Below are 18,738 nucleotides of genomic sequence, written 5' to 3'. Positions count from 1 at the left end.
GTGTACACATTCCTTAGGCTGACAAAATAAATCTGGGGCATCCAGGCAAAGAGAAAAGTGCCTTCAAGAGCCAGAAAAATGAGGCTGGGCGTGGTGGCTCACATCTGTAATCCCGGAACATTGGGAGGCTGAGGCAGGCAGGTCACTTGAGATCAGGAGTTCGAGACAAACCTGGGTAACATGGTGAATGAAACGTCATCTCTATTAAAAATACAAAACTTAGCTGGGCATGGTGGCGCACACTGTAGTCCCAGCTACTCAGGAGGCTGAGGCAGAAGAATCACTTGAACTCAGGAGGCGGAGACTGCAGTCAGCCAAGATCAGCCACTGTACTCCAGCCTGGGTGACAGAGCGAGACCCCGTCTCAAAACAAAAACAAAAACAAAAACAAAAAAAACAGAAAAATGAAACAGGAAAGCATTCCTAGACCAGTAAGCAGAGCAACGTGGCAGGAATGCAGGCTTGTGTGCACCTATGAGCCCAGGGCTGAAGGGAACGCCTCTGAAGTGACTTGCAGAGTGAGGATGCAGCAGATGCCAGTCTTTCCGGTGAACACACACCTCTCCTTGGCTAGGCGTTGCTAAGTCATTATTTAGTGAGCATTTCTACTGTGCCAGCCCCTGAAGTAAGCACCCTACATACACGACCTTGTTTAGTTCTCACAACAGCCTTAAAAGAAAAGGTGGGCATGGTGGCTCATGCCTGTAATCCCAGCACTTTGGGAGGCCGAGGCAGGAGGGTTGCTTGAGCTCAAGCGTTCGAGACCAGCCTGGGCAATATGTTGAAACCCTGTCTCTACAAAAAATACAGAAATTAGCCGGGTGTGTTGGCACATGCCTGTAGTCCCAGCTATTTGGGAAGCTGAGGTAGGAGGATCCTTTGAATCCAGGACGCAGAGGTTTCAGTAAGTCGAGATTGTGCCACTGCACTCCAGCCTGGGCAACCAGTGAGACCCTATCTTTTAAAAGGTTATAAATTGTCCCTGTTTTTAGATGAAGAAATGAAGAAATCTAGGCACCAGGTGACTAAGTAACTTGCCCAAGGCACACAGGTAATAAATACTAGAGGTGTGATTCCTACCCAGTTTAGTCTGATTATAAAATTTGTGCCTTCTGACTCCCACTAAGTCTACCAGGTGGATACCCTAGGGCCCTTGGTATATCCTCATAGCAATGATTTAACTGCCCTTTTCCTCATTCATTCCTTCTAGAAGTGGGTCTCATGAGGGCAGAGACTTTACCCTGCTCACCATGGTATCCTTAGCACCTTGGCACAGCACCTCAAAGGGTATAGGCATTGATAAGCCCCTGTTAAGAATGAATAAATGGATGAATGAATGCACAGGACTTTGAACTCTTTTCCATCCTTCTTTATCCCTGTAGTGTGGGAATCCCAGTTATTCTGAACCCTGGATCTAAGTGCAAAACCCCAGTTCACTTTCTTCCACCTTCTCCTGCAGTACCAGGCCCTGAGGCTGCATTAACAGATCCCTTCTCCAAGTTCAGGGGTCCCCACCACCATCCTCACCTGCCACTCTCATCCCCATCCAAAAGGTAACATAGCAAGGACTGTTATCCTTTGAAAGATCCACTTATAAGGTGGCTCTCAGCTGATGCCTGAGAATTTGGATTCCCACCATTGCCAGGACTGATAAGAGCCACACTGCCCCTAAACTGTACAAACCATGTGGTTTATGCTGAACAGCTGCTTTCCTTATGTGAGTCTGAAATTTGGGTAGCTGGTAGGCAGAGGACACCAGTGTAACAATCCCCCAGTAAAAACCCGGGACAGTGAGTCCCTTACAAGCTTCCCTGGTTGATAACATTTCACACGTGTGGTCACAACTAGTTGCCAGGGAATTCAGCACATCACGTGTAACTCCACTGGGAGAGGAACCTTGGAAGCTTGTGCCTGGTTTCCTTGGACTTCGCTCCTGTACTTTTCCCCTTGGTTTATTTTGCTTTGCATCTTTGAGCCGTAATAAATCACAGCCATGAGTACAATCCTATGCCGAGTCCTGTGAGTCCTCCTAGTGAATCATCGAAACTTGTGGGGGGGTCTTGGGGATTCCAAGACACTCCCTCTCCACAGATGCAGGGTTGTGAAATGTTTCCTGTCCAGTCCTGTCCATTAACCAGAGGAATTGCATACCCAGGGCCTAAAGGGGCCAGCAGGAATGTTCATGTGTGCAAAGGGCTGAGTGGGATCAAGGGCAAATTGGAAAGTCTAAACTAAGGAGCTGCTACTCAGTTCCTGACCACACAGCAAGTCACCAGGCAGTTGGTTTACAAGCATGGATATTAAATCACCTTGCTCTCTGCTAACAACAGGTGCCCCGAAGGATAACAGAGAACACCTTGGGGCAGGCTTTGGCCCCTTTCTGAAACCCAAGAGAAATATTTTACATCCTCAGACACAATGAAGATTCCTTTAAAATGAAATCTACAATCAAATTAGGGGATGTTTCTCTCGGCTTTGTGACATGAGCGGGAAGGGTAGAACACAGCTCACTTTCAGAGGACCCAGCACCCGTCGGCCACTGCCCTTCTTGGATTTCTTTCCTATAGCAAACCTCCTGACCTTCACAACATGGATTGTCAAAAACACTTCCATATGTCAGCACCCACTCTCAGAATCGGCTTATATCAAGTTATGCTAAGAAGACTGGATGCCTAAAGCTATTAAGCTGAGCAGGCAAATGCACACAAGGACACAAACTCCAGTTTTAGAGATGACAGTAACTCCTTGCACAAAGAACCTTTGCTTCTGGTTTGTAAAACTCATCCTGGTTGATTATCAGTGACAGGCAGAAAGAGGAAGAGAACTTAGTCATGACCCCTGGGACTACGGCCGGAAAGACTGAAGGAATTCCCTAATCTTACAGGAAAGTCCACATGTGACCCTGTGGCCTCAAGCAGCACATCCCACTGCCCAGGGATGCTGCCCTTCCTGAAGGTATGGTGGAAAGGCCAGGCCTGCACAGCTACTACACCTACCATCCGGGTGACCGCTCAGTCCCTCCCCTGACACCAACACCGATACATGTCCTCACTCTCCTGAACCTTTACAGAGGAGTTTGTGGGTCTTCACTCACCCAGGTCTCCTCATAACCCTCTGTCCATTCCTTCCCCATCTCTTAGCTGGTTCTGATCTGCCTCGCAGCCACCCCTCCCCACAGTATTCCTGCATTCGCCCTCAGCACTTGTCTATGCGCCCTGCTTTGGCTGGTACCTACCAAGCCACCTGGTACTTGGTGGCTGGTACTCCACCAAGCCCCCGCACACACAGGATGCCCAGACCAGCCTCAAGCCTGGCCCCTTCCCTCAGCAAGTTCCGATCCTGCGCTTCCAAAGGCCTCCAAACCGCTGGTTCTCAAAGTGGGATTCCCAGAGCAGCAGCAGCAGCATGACCTGGGTGGGCACTCTTAGACACAGATTCTTGAGCCCCCACGCCCGATCTACGCAATCAGAAACTCCAGGAGGGGGGCCCGTGATCTGTATTTTGACAAGCCTTCCAGATGGTTCAGATGCAAACTAATGTTTGAGAATCACTGCACTACACAATTCCATTCACCTATCCCACTGCTGTCTCAAAGAATCCTCAAATGGAAGTTTTCTTTTTCTAAATCCAGCTGACTTCCCTAGTTCTCTGCTATTACCGACATTTCCCCATAATACAAGATCCAAACAGTATAACCTGAGGTCAATATAGCGAGCCTCCAAAACACAACAGATATTTAAGAAACTCAATACTGGCTTGTGACTGTAGAGAACGAAGATAATTCTCCATGGCTACAAAGAAAAAACACTGCCATGCAGCTTGGGAAAGAAAGAACAAAAATGCACTGACTCGTGAAAAATGTCTTATTAGTCTACTCTTTTTTTACTCTTTTTTTTTGAGACAGAGTTTCGCTCTTGTCCCCCAGGCTATAGTGCAATGGCATGATCTCAGCTCACTACAACCTCCGCCTCCTGGGTTCAAGCGATTTTCCTGCCTCAGCCTCCCAAGTAGCTGGGGTTACAGGCATGCCACCACACCCAGCTAATTTTTTATTTTTAGTAGAGATGGGGTTTCACTATGTTGGCCAGGCTGGTCTCAAACTCCTGACCTCAGGTGATCCTCCTGCCTCAGCTTCCCAAAGTGCTGGGATTACAGGCGTGAGCCACCACGCCCGGTTTTAGTCTCGAACTCCTGACCTCAAGTGATCTGCATGCCTCAGCCTCCCAAGGTGCTAGGATTACAGGCGTGAGACACTGTGCCCAGCCTTAGTGTACTCTTCATTTGGCAGTACTTGAGAATAAAATAAAGAGTACCCTAATAAAATATATAGACAATGTATTAATATGATTTTAAAGTATATTATTGTATATTTTAGTAAGTAGAATTGACGGAGTTTTTTGGGGGGTGGGGGACAGGTCTTGCTCTGTTGCCCAGGTGGAGTGCAGTGGTGCAATCACAGCTCACTGAAGCCTTGACCTCCCAGGCATAAAGGATTCTCCCACGTCAGCCTCCTGAGTTGCTGGGAGGACAGGCACACGCCACCATACCTGGCTAATTTTTCATATTTTTAGTAGAGACCGGGTTTCACTATGTTGGCCAGGCTGGTCTGGAACTCTTGGATTCAAGTGATCTGCCCACCTCAGCCTCCCAAATACCTTTCCTTGGTATTATAGGCGTGAACCACCTCATCTGGCCCTGACAGATGTTAATCAATAAATATTTTGGTGAAAGAGTTTAAAATGTCCACCATGTGCACTAGCGCATTTGTGTGTGTGCGTTATTAACATCTTAGTGTATGATTTTTTTCATGGACATTAAATCAGCAGGTAGAATAGTAAGTCCCTGCTTACTTACTCCCCATCAACCCCAAGAAACTATGTATTCATTAATTCTTCATTCAAATCTTTAGGAACATCAGGTATTACACTAGGCCCTGAGGCCTAAGCTGAAAGAAACTCCAAAAGAGCAAAGGGCTCAATTTACATTTTCAGTATTCTCATCTAAACCATTGAAACTGGAGAATCTATTCAAAACAGCATTTTCTCTTACCTTGTGTCATTTTCCCTTGGAAAAGAATCAAGAAAAAAGTCCAGGAAGAATGGTCTAATAAGCACATGAAAAGTTAAATATTCAACATCATTAGCCATCAAAGAAGTAAAATCCAAAATCACACACCAACTAGCATGGTTAAAATTTAAAAAGACAGACAACAGTAATAATGTATATGTATGAAGATATGGAATTGGAACCCCGAATACCTGGCTGGTGGGACTGTAGAAGAATGTAGCCACTCTGGAAAACAGTGTGGCAATTCCTGAAAATATTAAATATGGAGTTACCATATGTTTTCCACTTCTAGGTATGTACCCAAGCAAATGAAAACATATGTCCACATAAAAACCTGTACATGAGTATTCATAGCAACATTATTCATAACAGCCAAAAAGCAGAAACAATCCAGATGCCCATGATATGAATGGATAAGCAAAACATGACATGTTCATGCAATGGATGATTATTCAGCAATAAAAAGAATAAAGTAGTGGCCTGGCATGATGGCTCACACCTATAATCTTAGCACTTTGGGAGGCTGAGGCAGGAGGACTGCTTGAGGCCTGAAGTTCAAGGCTGCAGCAGTGAACCATGACTGTGCAACAGAGCAAGATCCTGACTCAAAAAAAAAAAAAAAAAAAAAAAGGAACATATACATACTACAATATACATAAGCCTTTAGTTTTTGTTTCTGTAGAGACAGGTTTCACCATGTTGCCCAGGCTGGTCTCAAACTCCTGGACTCAGGTGATCCTCCCACCTCGGTCCCCCAAAGGAGTGGGATTACTGGCATGAACCACAGCTCCCATAGATAAACCTCGCAAACATGCTAAGTGAAAGAAGCCAGACATGAAGGGCCGCATAGTCTATGATTCCATTTATATGAAAAGTTCAGAATAGGTTAATCTATAGGGACAGAAAGTAGACTCCTGGTAGCCTAGTTGGGGGGGGCGGGAATATTGACAGGAGCCAGCTAAGGGGTGGAGGGGGTTTACTGGGGAAAATGTTCTTTGGGGGGCATTAAAAACATCTTTCTTTTTTTTAATGTTTATTTTTTTTGAGACAGGGTCTTACTGTGTCGCCCAGGCTGGAGTCCAGGGGCATGATCATAGCTTGCCGAAGCCCCAATCGCTTGGGCTCAAGTGATCCCCCAACTCGGTCTCCTGAGTAGCTGGTACTATAGGCATAGACTACCATGCCCAGCTAATTTTTAAGGTTTTTGTAGAGACAGCGGTCTCCCTATGTTGCCCAGGCTGGACTTGAACTCCCGGGCTCAAGCAATCCTCCCACCTCAGCCTTCCAAACTGCTGGGATTACAGGCACGAACTACCACACCTAGCCTTGAAAATCTCTTAATATTGATTGTGGTGATGGTTAACAACTCCACGAATATACTAAAAGACATTGAATTGTAGACTAGATAGGTGAATTATATAGTATGTGAATTATATCTCAATGTAACTATTTAAAACAAAAATGGACAAAGCTAAAAGAGAATTATAGATAGCCTCAGTTAACTAAAAAGTAAACTGAAAAGTGCTAGGTCAATGTATGGCTTTTTCTATTTCCTTTGCATTATAAATTTCTCCCAAATGGAGGTGAGCAGATTTTGTTATCATTTTACATTTTACAAGCCCTTGTACAAATAAGGTCTGTTTGAGTCTTCACTATAATTCAGGAGCAAGAAAATTATTTCCTTTTTTTATAGAACAGCATGTTGCAGCTTCGAGCTTATGAGATTTACTGTGGTTCATTCAGCTGGTTATAGCAGAGGTCAGTTCTTCCGCACCTAAATCCTGGGTCCTTTCTTCTACACTGTGTAGCATTTCAGGGTGCCAGGTAGGTACTGTCATGCAGAGATGACACTTCTGACCGATCTCAATAAGAAAATGCCCAAGACTTGATTTTTGGGGGAGCTGGCCTAGCCAACCTAAGACCCCATTCAAGTATAATCTAACTTATTGGAGGTCTCATGGTACCATGGAAAGAACCTTTTGCTTTTGAGTCCTTTGCTGTTTTGAAATTTATTTCCATTTTGGCTCATCCTTTTATTTGCCTCAGGGCCTAGCACAGTACCTGATGTTCCAAAAGATTTGAATGAAGAATTTATGAATACTGTACACAGCTTGTCATGCATTACATCTCAATATAACTGTTGGAGGTGAAGGGGAGTAAGGAATTTCTTATTCTATGTGGGAGGACCATGAAAAGAATCATGATTTCAAGCAAGAAGACCCAAAGTGGCCTCAATTTTCTCTTCCGTAAAATGAGAAAAAAAGAAATACCATGTTCACGGTTGTCATAAAGATTTAATGGGAGTATATCTGAAAAACCCTGTTTCGCAATGGGTGCACAACTAATGTTCATTAATGCTAAATCAAATACTAGCCCAGTACCTTGATATCTCCTATGGAGACCAGTAGTTCTGGACACTGGGGATTCTAAAGTTCAGTGACGATCAATATCAAAAGGTGCTGATTAGATTTGCCAAACTTGAACTGTCTACCTAATTATAAGGAAGAAACTTGGCTGGGCGCGGTGGCTCAAGCCTGTAATCCCAGCACTTTGGGAGGCCGAGACGGGCGGATCACGAGGTCAGGAGATCGAGACCATCCTGGCTAACACGGTGAAACACCGTCTCTACTAAAAATACAAAAAACTAACCGGGCGAGGTGGCGGGCGTCTGTAGTCCCAGCTACTCGGAGGCTGAGGCAGGAGAATGGCGTGAACCCGGGAGGCAGAGCTTGCAGTGAGCTGAGATCCGGCCACTGCACTCCAGCCTGGGCGACAGAGCGAGACTCCGTCTCAAAAAAAAAAAAAAAAAAAAAAAAGGAAGAAACTATTGTTAATTTTATTTCATGTTGTATATAAAATTGTGTTCTCTTGTAACTTCAGATTAATTTTATATCTTGGTTTGCACTCACATTCAAGTGTGTGTGCGTGTGCATGTGTGTTTATTTTAGTGACCCCCAAACCTAGTTACATATCAGAATCAAGGTGGGCCAGGCGCAGTGGCTCATGCCTGTAATCCAGCACTTTGGGAGGTGGAAGCCGAGGTGGGCAGATCACCTGAGGCCAGGAGTTCAAGACCAGCCTGGCCAACATGGACAAACCCTGTCTCTACTAAAAATTAGCTGGGCATTGTGGTGCATGCCTGTAGTCACAGCTGCTTGGGAGACTGAGGCACAAGAATTGCTTGAACCCAGGGGGCAGAGGTTGCAGTGAGCTGAGATGGCGCCAGTGCATTCCAACCTGGATGACAGAGTTAGACTCTGTCTCAAAAAAAAAAAAAAAAAAAATCTCTCAGGGTGCTATTAAATGCACAGATTGTAGTATAAAGACTTTGACTTGGCCAGGCACCGTGGCTCACACCTGTAATCCCAGCACTTTGGGAAGCCGAGGTAGGTGGATCACCTGAGGTCAGGAGTTTGAGGCCAGCCTAACTAACATGGAGAAACCCCGTCTCTACTAAAAATACAAAAATTAGCTGTGCGTGGCAGCACATGCCTGTAATCCCAGCTACTTGGGAGGCTAAGACAGGAAAATCGCTTGAACCTCGGAAGCAGAAGTTGCAGTAAGCCAAGATTGTGTCATTGCACTCCAGCCTGGGTGACAAGAGCGAAACTCCATCTCAAAAAAACAAACAAAAAAATGAGTTTGACTTAGTAAATCTGGAATATTTGGAGAGTTTCCACTTTTACTAAGCTACCAGGTGATTCCCCAAACATCACTGAATCACTGATAAAACCATTCACTGGACATTTTCTAAGAAATGTTTTTTTATGTAGATTGCAAAACGCATCCATTTACCAAATAAAACTCTGAACTATGTTGTTATTTCAGAAGAGAACATACTATAGGAGGGCAAACCTTTTCTCTCCTGCCTTACTAGAATTAAAAGGACGTAATAACATTCTGAAAGTCTGTGAATGCAGGAATCTTCTGAAGAGAGAATGTTCTGCCAAATCTTGCCATTTGAATTATCTTCATTCACCATTTCAAAGGGACTTTTCAATCAAAGGAAGCTGTAAATTCTGTAAATGAGCTGATAACCTCATTCTGATGAAAGTCATAACACAAGAAGAGTCAAGGGTCAAGAAAAAATAGCGGAGGCTCACACCTGTAATACCAACACTTTGGGAGGCCAAGGCGGGAGGATGGCTTAAAGCCAGGAGTTCGAGACTAGACTGGGCAGCAAAGCGAGAACCCGATCTACAGAAAAAAAAAATAATAATAATTTAAACTAGCCTCTACAAAAATAAACAAAATTAGCCAGGCGTGGTAGCGTGCACCTGTAGTCCCAGCTACTTGGGAGGCTGAGGTGGGAGTATCACTTGAGCCTGAGAGGTTGAAGCTGCAGTGAACCAAAATTGCACCACTACACTCTAGCCTGGAAACACAGCAAGTCTCTGTCTCAAAAAATAAAATAAAATAATGAAAAAACAAAAACAAAAAAACTAAACCCAATATCAACAGGACACCTAAGATGAGGCCAGTTCAGAGAAGTGCAGAGTTAGAGATCATCAGGCATCTATGCATAGCTAATTAGAGCAGGTTAAGCACTGGGTAACTCCATTCCATTTCAGTCAAAATAGGAAACCCTTGAGGGTTTACAGTTGTCTCTATTAAAGAAAGTACATGTACTCTAAGAACCTTGATCTATAGTGCTTTGTCTACCCAGGAATTCCCAAATGTTTGTTCATATTCTGCCAGCGTGATTCTACTACACATTTACTATACATTCTCTTATTTTTTGAGACATTTACTGTACATTCTTAGTCAACATCTTCTGCTTCCTCCAAAAAATATAATAATAATAATTAAAAGTATCCAGAAGCCCAGAGGCTGGGGAAAGGAGGGAATAGGGTATTCTAATGGCTTTCTGTTTGGGATGATGAAAAAGTTCTGGAAATAGGTAGTGGTGATGGTGACAAAACATTGTGAATGTACTTAATGCCCGTGAATTAAGGGTACATTTTTAAATGGTTAAAATGGTACATTTTATTTTATGTATATTTTACCAAATATAATCATAAAAATCATAGAATAAAAAAAAAAACACAGGCCAGTATGTTAATCACATTTCCTGTCACCCTGGGGTGCAGGTGCTCTAACCCATGCGGCTGTAGAGTGTTTGTCCTGGTGGGCAAAACAAAGATTCAAATACATAACTTGATGGAAATGTAAAGCACTCCTTGAAAGCTGAACAGAAAACTTCCCTCCAACATACCTAGGCCAGCGCTTCTCAGAGTTTAATGTGCAAACGGATCCCTTGGGTGATCTTGATTCAGCAGATCTGGGTGGGGCCTGAGATCCTGCATTTCAAAAGGCCTCCAGGTAATGCAACCGTGAACAAGGACCTTACTTAAAGTGGCAAGACACCTGAACACTTCAAAGTACACAGAATGTCACCCTATCACCAACTAGAATAACAGTCTCCTCACCGGGAGACGAAGAGGATAGATAGTATCTCTCAAGTGAATTAGTTAAGGGCTTAACTTACCTATGGACCACGTTTGTGGAAATGCGTTTAGAAACCTGGACAGAAGACCTGCCTGCGGAGGCCTCCCTACGGAACCCGCCCACCTCTGGGACTGGGAAGTAGCCACAGACAATAAGGATAGTTGAGACACTTAGTTGCGCAGAAAGCCCCCGTGCAAACTTCAAAACACTCTTGAAAATGCCCTTCTCAAGCTCGAAGAATGCCTGGAATTCAGTGGCCTTTTTCCAACATAAAGATCTCTGACTCGGTTTTGACTGAGAGCTCCCTACAGAAGAACCTTGCAATGCATCCCTGGAAAACTGACAACGCCCTGTATATGCTGACAAGCTCGGCCCCTCCCTTACAAATGGGTCAGAAAGCGAAATTTGTTGCTGTTGTTGTTGTTGTTTAAATGTTTTCTAAGGCTCTGCCGCGTTAGGCGGAGAAGATCCCCGTTTTTCGGGCTGCGCGGGCAGGGCGAGCACCTCCAGGGCTGTACAGTCAAGCTCTCTGGAGTGCGGAGTTTTCAAGCCCCGCGGCGGAGGCTCAGCGGGCACTCAGCCCCACCAGCTTCCAATAACCAGCGCCGCGCTCCGCCCGCGTCACTCCAAGGCACCGGCTCCTGCCCCCTCCAGATACGGTTGGCTGCGCCAACAGAAACTCAAAGGCCCTTTTAATCGGGTAATAGAGTAGCTCAGCAGAAAGTGAAACAGTTTCCATCCCTTGAGTGAAAGGGTGCCAGGCCAGGGAGGAGAAAGAAGGTGGCTTCCAGACACCTGTGGCTGCCGCAGGTGCGTGTTCAGGCACACCTGTTGATGATTCCCCCAAAGAGACCCTGTGAGGCGCTGCCGCCCCGGGAGCGATGGGGAAGCAGGGAAAAAGTAAATGCCCGATGAAGTACACCGCGCACTCTGCAGAGAAACCTAGAGGACGTCAACTCCTACTTACTCGCGCTGCCCCTCACCCCCGCCTGCACAAACGACCCAGGGCACCAGCGCGAATTCTCGCCCACCAAATCATTCCCTGGCCAAAGTAGGGACAGGAGGGAAGGCATCTCGGCGACGCCTGGGCACAAGCTGCCGCGCCTCGGCGGCTCTCCCAGGGCGCGCTGCAGGCAGCACCGGGGCCGGGGAGGGAGACAGAGGAGGGTACTCGCCTAGAGCGGGTGGCGGCCGCGGCCGGCGGTGTCGGGCGCTGGGCGAGGACGAGGGCGGCTCTCCGGGGCGCTGGGCGGCGCGGCACTAGTTGCTGGGCTGGTGTCCCCTGCGCTCCCTGCGCGCGTCGCTGGCAGCACTTCACCCGAGCCGGAGTGCGGGAGGCTCCCCGGGAATGGGAGGGCGCCAGCGGCCTCCGCGGCTGCTCCTGTATATTATTGTGACTTGGGCTATTTCCTGTTTAGAGGTTTGAGAGAAGGGAGAAAAAAAATCCAGGGTGGGGGCAGGGGGAATTGGGCGGTGGCGAGCCAGAGAGCGCCGGCCGGGAGGGGAAGGAGGTGGGCGGCGGCTGTCACCTTCTTCCTTGAGACCGGAGGGTTCTGGGCTCGCGAGACCCGGGAGGGAGAAGCAGCTGCTCGCAACGCTACTTTGGGGTGTCGGGAAGGGCGGACAGGGTGGGCCTGCACGTACGCCACCCAGCGGTGGGGCAGGGGCCGCGGCCGCCTAGGAGACCTTTGTCACTGGAGTCCGCGCGCCCACTTTGCCGCCTCTTTTCTTTTATACAGAACTGCAGCTGAACTTCTTTCCAGAGCGGGTGCAAGAGGAATTTGCTGGGCTTCTTTCTCTATGCGTGCCCAGGTCCGCTTCCTGATCCTCTCCAGGGTGTGGGCAAGGAGGAGGTCAGCTCCTCTACGCTTCAAAGCCCCCGGGAAGCATGGTTGTGGGCCACTGTGGGTGCGCGGGGGGCTCTTGGAGGGGCGGGGAGGTCACAGGTTTTATTGAGGGGTGTGAGACAAGTTAACGATTTTAGTGTAAAGTTAACTTTTATGACCCGCTTCCGTTCCCCTCCCCCGCCAGTCTCGCCCTTAGCCGGGATCACTGGGTCTGAGGCCCCAATCCGGAAATACCGGTTCCTCCACCCGGACAATAGGTGAGGGCGGGAGCGCTACCCAGAGAGCGTGCTTAGTCACCTCGGGAATCCCTGCTCAGTCGGGAGGGCAGAACCCTCCCAGTGCCCAGCCCTCCACCTGGCAAGCAGGTGCCCCTTCGGTTTAACACGGCTTGTTAAAAACCCTGGGGAGAGAATGGGGACTTAGTGTTTAATCGGTAGAGTTTCAGTGTGGGATGACAAAAAGTTCTGGAGACCGAGAGTGGGGATGTTTGCACAACAGTGTTAATATACCTAATAATGCTGTAACTGCCCAGTGGGTTCACCTTGCCCGCTGCGTAGACAGAGCCGATTTATCAAGACAGGGGAATTGCAATGGCGAAAGAGTAATTCACGCAGAGCCGGCTGTGCGGTAGACCGGAGTTTTATTATTACTCAAATCAGTTTCTTCACGCATTCGGGAATCAGATTTTGGTTGGTTGGTTGGTTTCGGGTTTTTGTTTGCTTGTTTTGTTTGAAAGCGAGTTTCGCTCTTGTCGCCCAGGCTGGAGGGCAGTGGCACGTGCGATCTCGGCTCACTGCAACCTCCGCCTGAGTTCCAGCGAGTCTTTCCCCTCAGCTTCCTGAGTAGCTGGGATTGCGGGTGCCCGCCACCACGCCCAGCTAATTTTTACGTTTTTCATAGAGACGGATTTCCCAGGTTGGCCAGGCTGCTGTCGAACTCCTGACGTCAGGTGATCCACCCTCCTCGGCCTCCCAAAGTGCTGGGATTACAGGCCTGAGCCACCGCAACCTGCCCTGAGTTTTTAAAGATAATTTGGCGGGTAGGGGCTTCAGAAGTGGGGAGTGCCGATTGGTCAGGTTGGAGATGAAATCACAGCGGGGTGGAAGTTAGGTTTTCCTATGTCTTCTGTCCTTATCTGCGATGGCAAAACTGGTTTGGTCTGGGTGGTGTCAGCTGATCCATCGAGTGCAGGGTCTGCAAAATATCTCAAGCACTGCTCTTAGGTTTTACAATAGTGATGTTATCCACAGGAGCAAATTTGGAGAGGTTCAGACTTTTGGATCCTGAAGCTGCAAGACCCCTAAATTGTTAATTTCTAATCTTGTAGCTAATTTGTTAGTCATGCAAAGGCAGACTGGACCCCAGGCAAGAAGGGTGTATTTTCGGGATAGGGCTGTTATCAATTTCGTTTCAGAGTCAAACCATGAACCGAATTCCTTCCCAAACTTAGTTCTGCCTATGCCCAGGAATGAACAAGGACAGCTTAAGGGTTAGAAGCAAGATAGAGTCAGTTAGGTCTGATTTCTTTCACTGGCATAATTTCCTCAGTTATAGTTCTGCAAAGGCGGTTTCAGTGCCTTACACTGTACACTTAAAAATGGTTAAAATGGGCCGGGCACGGTGGCTCACGCCTGTAATCCGAGCACTTGGGAGGTCAAGACGGGCGGATCACGAGGTCAGGAGATCCAGACCATCCTGGCTCACAGGGTGAAACCCCGTCGCTACTAAAATTACAAAAAAAATTAGCGGGCATGGTGGCGGGAGCCTGTAGTCCCAGCTACTCAGGAGGCTGAGGCAGGAGAATGGCGTGAACCCGGGAGGCGGAGCTTGCAGTGAGCCAAGATGGCGCCACTGCACTCCAGCCTGGGCTACAGAGCGAGACTCCTCTCAAAAAAAAAAAAAAGTTACAACGGCTGCGCTGGGTGGCTCAAGCTGTAATCCCAGCACTTTGGGAGGCTGAGGCAGGCAGATCACTTGAGGTCAGGAGTTCGAGACCAGCTTGGTCAACGTGGTGAAACCCCATCTCCACTAAAAATACAAAAATTAGCTAGGCATGCTGGCGCATGCCTGTAATACCATTCCACTCGGGAGGCTGAGGCAGGAGAATTGCTTGAACCTGGGAAGCAGAGGTTGCAGTGAGCCGAGACCTCACCATTGCACTCTGCACTCCAGCCTGGGCAACAGAGTGAGGCTCCGTCTCAAAAAAAAAAAAGTTAAAACGATACATTTTATGCTGTGTATATTTTACCACACACACAAAATCCTGAGTAGGATTCCATCACTCACTCCAGACAACTTTGCTTAGGACTGCCAAACTCTTCTTCCCCATGCAAACTTTTGCCAGAAGTAATAGAATGGATAACAGAGCCGGGCGCGGTGGCTCAAGCCTGTAATCCCAGCACTTTGGGAGGCCGAGACGGGCGGATCACAAGGTCAGGAGATCAAACCATCCTGGCTAACCCGGTGAAACCTCGTCTCTACTAAAAAATACAAAAAACTAGCTGGGCGAGGTGGCGGGCGCCTGTAGTCCCAGCTACTAGGGAGGCTGAGGCAGGAGACTGGCGTAAATCCGGGAGGTGGAGCTTGCAGCGAGCTGAGGTCTGGCCACTGCACTCCAGCCTAGGCGACAGAGCGAGACTCCGTCTCAAAAAAAAAAAAAAAAAAAAGAATGGATAACAGTACTTTTTATAAAACTCAGGTTTAGGCTGGACATGGTGGCTCACGCCTATAATCCCAGCGTTCTGGCAGGCCAAGGTGGGCAGATCACGAGGTCAGGAGTTCAGAGACCAGCTTGGCCAATGTGGTAAAACCCCGTCTCTACTAAAAATACAAAATTAGCCAAGCATGATGGTGCACACCTGTAATCCGAGCTACTTAGGAGCCTGAGTCAGGGAACCCGGGAGGTGGAGGTTGCAGTGAGCTGAGATTGTGCCACTGCACTCCAGCCTGGGTGACAGAGCAAGACAATGTCTCAAAACAGAAACAGAAACTCAGTTTCATTTAGGTTAGACTTCTGATGATACCCATCAACAACTTATTTCAACAAGAGGGAAGATCAAGCCTGAAGAACACTGCAATTTTAAGAAAGATGAACAATAATTTGTCAGAAACTAGGGTATTAACAAAGTAATAAAGGTGTATGTAGGATGCTCCTGTTTACCTATGAAAGCAGTAAAAAAAAATTACCCAGGCGTGGTGGCCCATGCCTGTAATCCCAGTTACTTGGGAGGCTGAGGCAGAGAATTGCTTGAACCCGGGAGGCAGAGGTTGCAGTGAGCCAAGATCGCGCCACTGCACTCCAGCCTGAGCAACAGAGCAAGACTCTTAAAAAAAAAAAAAAAGAGAGAATATACCATGTTTTGTGCATTCGACTTTGGAATGACATAAATGTTTTACATTCTTATGAAACAAAACTAAATTTAAAAAAAGCAAAATGCAACACATGAACACTGGTATCAAGTTGGTAGCTTAACAATATAAAGGGAAATTTGGCCAGATCACCTGACATCAGGAGTTAGAGACCAGCCTGGTCAACATGGAGAAAACCCATCTCTACTAAAAAAAAATACAAAAATTAGCCAGGCATGGTGGCACATGCCTGTAATCCCAGCCACTCAGGAGGCTGAGGCAGAACAATCACTTGAACCAGGGAGGCAGAGGTTGCAGTGAGCCCAGATCACCCTGCTGCACTCCAGCCTGGGCAATAGCGCCAGATTCTGTCTCAAAGGAAAACAAAAAACAAAAAACCACACACAGACACAATTAATTATTGGGGCTGGACAAAGTGGCTCATGCTCTTGATCCCAGCACTTTGGGACGCTGAGGCGGGCAGGTCACTTGAGGCCAGGAGTTTGAGACCAGCCTGGTCAACAGGATATCTCTACTAAAAGTACAAAAATAAGGCCGGGCCAGGCACGGTGGCTCAAGCCTATAATCACAGCACTTTGGGAGGCCAAGGAGGGCGGATCATGAGGTCAGGAATTTGAGACCAGCCTGACCAACATGGTGAAACCCCGTCTCTACTAAAAGTACAAAAAAATTAGCTGGGCTTGGTGGTGTGTGCCTGTAATCCCAGCTACTCAGGAGGCTGAGGCAGGAGAATCGCTTGAACCAGGAGGCAGAAGTTGCAGTGAGTTGAGATCGTGCCATTGCACTCCAGCCCGGGCAACAGAGCCAGACTCCATCTCTAAGTAAGTAAGTAAGTAAATAAATAAACAAACAAACAAATAAATAAAATAAAAATACAAAAATTAGCCAGGCATGGAGGCTGAGGCACAAGAATTGCTTGAGCCCAGTGAGCGGAGATCACACCACTGCACTCCACTTCAGCCTGGATGACTGAGCGAGAAAATCCACAATTATTTGACTCTATATCCTTTGGGGATATACCTAAGGACAAAGAGAACTTTAAGGAAAAAAAAAAAAAACTATAACCTTTTTCAGTAATCATAATGTTAGCAGTAATTATGTTAATATCCTTAGAAATCAAGATTTTTCTTTTTTTTTTTTTGAGACAGAGTCTCATTCTGTTGCCCAGGCTGGAGTGCAGTGGCGCGATCTCCGCTCACTGCAAGCTCTGCGTCCCGGGTTCACCCCATTCTCCTGCCTCTGCCTCCTAAGTAGCTGGAACTACAGGCACCCGCCACCACGCCCGGCTAATTTTTGTATTTTTAGTGGAGACGGGGTTTCGCCATGTTGGCCAGGGTGGTCTCGATCTCCTGACCTCGTGATCCACCCGCCTCCGCCTCCCAAAGTGCTGGGATTACAGGCGTGAGCCACCGTGCCCAGCCAAGATTTTTCAGTGTAAAAGATAAATATAAAATAAAAGAAGTTGAGCAATATTAAAATTTGAGTTGGAATCATTACTTATAACTCATGATGTACTTTTCTTAAAATAAATAAATAAATGAATGAATAAATAAAATTAATAAAGTCCACGATCTACTCACTGAAAACAAACAATAACCAAACTGATAGGAACAAGTATCCTCAGATCCCACACTATGCTCTGAAAATACCATTTTCCTTCAAAAGAATCTACTTATCCTTGGAGACGTGGTTGATAATAGGTCTAGAGTAAGATGAATGCCAAATAAGCCTGGAATATCTTGCCAATTCAGAAAGCAAGGAAGCTCTCAGAAACAAATTTATTTGAAATGTCATCTGGAACCAATTTGTAGAAACTCTTACTGGCCAAAGTGGAATAAATTTGAGCATCAATAAGAAAAATAACAGCAATAAATTGAGACATATCAAATATTTGTATATCCATGAGTCATAATGATGCTTTTTAAAAAATCTTAATTGCTCAACTTTGGAAATACAATAGAACTAATTCATTATTTTGAAAGCTGGCAAATGGTAAATGAAGGCAAAGAATTGCACATTTTGCTTGCCTTTTCTGGATCTAACATTTCCTATGTACCATTTCAGATCTTCTTGGCCTTACCTGTCTTATTCCAGCCACTACTGTAGCAACAAGTTCCAGGTGGGCTCTGACCAGCTTCATGCAGGGACAACCCTTAAAAACCGTGCCACTTGGTTGGCTGGGCGTGGTGGCTCACACCTGTAATCCCAGCACTTTGGGAGGCCGAGGCGGGCAAATCACGAGATCAGGAGATAGAGACCACCCTGGCCAACATGATGAAACCCCGTCTCCACTAAAAATACAAAAATTAGCTGGGCGTGGTGGCGTGCACCAGTAGTCCCAGCTATTTGGCAGACTGAGGCAGGAGAATCTCTTGAACCCGGGAGGTGGAGGTTGCAGTGAGCTGAGGTTGTACCATTGCACTCCAACCTGGGCAACAGAGTGAGACTCCATCTCAAAAAAAAAAAAAAAAACCTTACCATTTGGCCGGACGAGGTGGTTCATGCCTATAATCCCAGCACTTTGGGAGGCCTAGGCGAGCGGATCACGAGGTCAGGAGTTTGAGACCAGCCTGGCCAACATGGCAAAACCCTGTCTCTACTAAAAATACAAAAGTTAGCCAGGCACGGTGGTGGGCGCCTGTAATCCCAGCTACTAAGGAGGCTGAGGCAGGAGAATCGCTTGAACCCGGGAGGCAGAGGTTGCAGTGAGCTGAGATCATATCATTGCACTCCAGCCTGGGTGACAAGAGCAAGATTCCAGCTCAAAAAAAAAAAAAAAAAAAAAAAACAAAACCTTGCCTCTTACCTCCCACTCCAGGGGTTCTCTCTTAATGACAGTGGGGGGATCCATGGAAGCTATCAGGGTGCCCATGCACCCACGACCCTGAAGTGTGAATGAGTTAATGTTTCATGGTCTAACCTTTAAGCAGTGAGGGATAGGAACTGATAAACCTTGCTCCCTTTTCCCCGCAAGATGAAGAAGCCTGAGACTCATTCTATACAACTC

General features: G+C 46.8%; 1 protein-coding gene across 3 annotated transcripts in view; it reads right to left on the bottom strand.

The window, feature by feature from the left end:
• Positions 1 to 12,136, bottom strand: part of TJP2 (tight junction protein 2) — a 139,656-nt gene extending 127,520 nt beyond the window's left edge. For all 3 annotated transcript variants that reach the window (XM_015117858.3, XM_077966198.1, XM_015117863.3), the window contains exon 1: positions 11,691 to 12,136. The gene's annotated coding sequence lies outside the window, so the exon portion shown is untranslated. The remainder of the gene's footprint in view (positions 1 to 11,690) is intronic.
• Positions 12,137 to 18,738: the final 6,602 nt, after the last annotated feature.

Source organism: Macaca mulatta, chromosome 15 (assembly GCF_049350105.2).
Source record: "Macaca mulatta isolate MMU2019108-1 chromosome 15, T2T-MMU8v2.0, whole genome shotgun sequence".
Taxonomy (NCBI): Eukaryota; Metazoa; Chordata; class Mammalia; order Primates; family Cercopithecidae; genus Macaca; species Macaca mulatta.
Note: the sequence above shows the minus strand (reverse complement) of the source record. Positions and strands in the feature narration are given on the sequence as shown.